The sequence below is a fragment of the Colobus angolensis genome, unplaced genomic scaffold, assembly GCF_000951035.1.
Source record: "Colobus angolensis palliatus isolate OR3802 unplaced genomic scaffold, Cang.pa_1.0 Scaffold113, whole genome shotgun sequence".
In the NCBI taxonomy this organism is placed as follows: Eukaryota; Metazoa; Chordata; class Mammalia; order Primates; family Cercopithecidae; genus Colobus; species Colobus angolensis.
Genome location: NW_012112364.1, coordinates 491,525 through 494,959, shown reverse-complemented (window position 1 = coordinate 494,959; position 3,435 = coordinate 491,525).

Genomic DNA, 3,435 nt, shown 5'->3' with positions numbered 1-3,435 from the left:
CTCCTGGCCTGCGGAGAAGCACAGACACAGGCGGGAGCGCGTCACCGCGCCCGCGCCGCACCGCGCACTCGAAGGGGCGCGTAGGCCGAGCCCGGTCCCCCTGCCCCGCCCCGCCCCAAAGAAGGCTGCGGGAGGGTGAAGTAGAGTCCCCAGGCAGTGATGTCCTGGCGGCGCAGGGACGTCTTTGGTGCGCCCCTCTACCCTCTAACAAGTCCTGGACCTTGCGCTTCTCAGTCGCCACCACTTTCGGTCGGGACCAGGATCCAGGGGCGGGGCGGGAAGTGACACGTTTGTCTTTTGAGACCTTGGGTCAAGAAGAGCGGAGGAGAGAGAGGGCGGCCGCTGAGGCTCGGAATTTACGACTAGTTCGGGAGGGAGCAGAGACGCGATAAGGAGCCTGAGTTTTTCCTATCTTTCAAAGTCCTTTGCTCTCAGGGGGGGCTTTGATGTCTAAAGGGGCCGGACGCAAAGGCCTGAAGACTTCCTGCAAAAGCTCTGGAATGGGTTTCGTTCTGCTCCAAAGGAGAACGGACAGGGGCGGGGTGCATCCATAGGGATAACATCCATGGGGCTCGGCAAATAAAAGCCCTGGATTTTGTGACCCTAAGTGTGAGTTCTGGGTTTCTGGAATCAGGCATCCAAAGAGCCTTGCAGATGATTAACTGCAAAGAAACCCACCTCTAGCCAGAGTTCCACAGCCCTTTGAATGAAAGTGGCTTTCCTCTATTTAGGAAATTGCACCCACCCATCCCCCACCGGCCCGGGGCTTGTTCCCCTTCTCCGACTCTAGATTCCAGAGGCCCCAGAGAACAGCGTTTACTTGAAGGAAAGCTTTGCATAATCTCCTAGGCCTAAAATGGAAAAACTCTGGCGAGTGACCTGCGATTTTCAGTCCCAGGGATTTCCCGGAGTGAGCGCTGGGCAATCATCTTGCTCAGCTCTCTAAAGTGAAAATTAGAATCCTCGGGGCGAGGCAAGATTCCAGATATGGTGAGCAGGGCGCCATGATTTGTAAAATGCGGGTGACGCCTAACTTGCTGAAGAGTTGTGAGGATTAGAGACAATTCATTTACTTAAAACACATCGCCTAATACCTAGTAAACAGAAACAGTCATTACTAGTCGTAGTAAACCCAGTGAAACTGGACTGAGGCGCCTCAGGAAGTACCTGTCTCTGTATCTCAGTAAAGCGGTTGTCCGCCTCTGGCGCTGGGATTGGCGTGGGATCTGTTGGAAAAGGCGCGCATGTAAAACACCATTGAATGAATTTTATCTCAAAGGAGCTGAAAATTAAACCCCCTGTAAGGTAGACGTCCTCTTCCTTAAACTTATTGTTTCTGTCTAATAAAAAGATGATTGATACTGCACCATTTAACTCAGGAACTAATTTCTCCCTGAAAGACACGGAGAACCGGGGCTAACATCCCCATGTAAGAGATGATTCAGTGAAGGCTCAAAAAGAACTAGTGACCTGCCTAGGGTCACTCACCACACTGCACCTGGACCCTCTACTCCAAATCACAGGCGTTTTCAGGGCACAGCTGCCCCTGCAAGGTTAAGGAAAGTTCAAAACGAAAGTCATGTCACCAATAATCCCATCCCTCTAACACCAGTTTTGTGTGTGTGTGTGTTTTCAAGACAGCTGTCACCCAGGATGGAGTGAAGTGGGGCGATCTCGGCTCACTGCAACCTCTGCCTCCTGGGTTCAAGCGATCCTCCAGACTCGGCCTCCTAAAGTGCTGGGATTACAGGTGTGAGCCACCAAGCCGACCTAACACCACTGTGGTAGAGCCCCTCTCGTGGGTGTCCTGCCCCTCGGGCACTGCAAACAGGGACGGGTCTTTCCCGCTTCCCGCGTCCAGCCGCGTCCGGGTAGTGCGAAATATGAGAGTTAAATTCCCCACGTGGGGAGCAGCCCCAGCCCTGGGCCCGGGATTGGTCGTGCCACGCGTCCACTTGCCCGGCCTGGGGAACCGAGCTCAGCTCCCGCCCGGATCCCCTCCGCGCTCAACCAGGCCCAGGACCGCAACCTGCCTGGGCTGCGGAGGAGGGGAAAATGCGAGTCTTGGGCGGCTGGACCTTCTGCGCCGGCTCCTCAAGTGTTCAGAGTTTCAGAGCAGCCGCTAGGTCCCCCGTCCAGTCAGGGGACTTTCATCCCCCGCCATTGCATGCTGTCTGGAGGATCAGCCCAAGCTGCGAGGGAGGTGGTCGCTGGTGGGAGGCCCGGGCACGGGGTCTGTCCTCTTGCCGCCCCCACCAGGCTCCCCGCGCAGGCCGCGCAGCAGAGAGAGACGGCGGCCGCCAACCCGGCGCACGCCTGGCCCCCTTCTTGCCCTTGGTGCCCTCGCATCTCGCTTCTCACTCTCCAGAGTTTGTCTCCCGCTTGGAAAGGCCCCCCGGGGTTAATGTTTGCCTAGAACTGAGCATGAGTTTTCCACACTTGCAGCGGCGGGAAGAGAAAAGACGCAGATAAACTAGCAGAGCAAAGGGCAGAAGAAAAGAGACTAAAAAGGAGAAACTGGAATTTACTCTCTGTCTCTCAGCCGTGTCTCTCTCTCTCTCTCTCCCTCCCTCTTTCTCTCTCTCTCTCTTTCCCCCCCTCCCCCCCTTTCTCTGTCTCTCAGCTGCGCCTAACAAGAAAAAGTTGTGAGGAATCAGGCAGAGGATGGTAGCTCAGAAGAAACACAGCCTGACCTCACCTGGCCAGATATCCCATCTTCATTGCCCCAAACTACCGGACCCTTGAGTAAGTACATCGGGAATGGTGCCTACTGTGCCCACTGCCCTGCAGCAAGGACCTAGTTCCCTGCCAGTGCCAGCATGCTATCCCTAAGCTGTGCCCATAAGCCCCAGTGGAAGACTGGAGACTGGGCGAGTAGGTGCCATCTCCCTGCCTCCAGCCCTCAGTGTCCCCCACCTGGAAGCCCAGGTGCTAGCCAGGCCAGTCAGACAGCCCGTGGTTCTCAAGGAATCTAAGTGTTGCCCATTCTTCAGTCTTTCTTGAAATTCTGGGCTTACCTCCTAAGCCATTGGCGTGTCACGTCTATAGATGTAGGTGTGGATGTGTGTTATTTGCAGGGACCACAGGACCTGAAATTTTGCACCTAGAATAATTCCTGGCACAGAGCAGACATTCATTGTTCTATGGAGAGGAACACGGTAGGCAACTGTGGCCATGGAAGCCCAGAATCCCATCACAGTCCAACTGCCTCCTGGTCCATACCCAGTGGTGTCTGGGTATGTTCTTATCCCTGGTACAATGGACAATCTGTTCTTCCTAGGGAAGGCCAACCCCCCGCCCCCCCTCCCCCCGCCATTTGTGTTCTTGAAGCTGGCTCTCCTTTCCTGTCAAAGACTTTGCTTCTGCAATTTCAAATATCTATTTCTGCATCCTCACACTGCTTACCCTTATCAATGTGCAAACATGCCTTAGAAT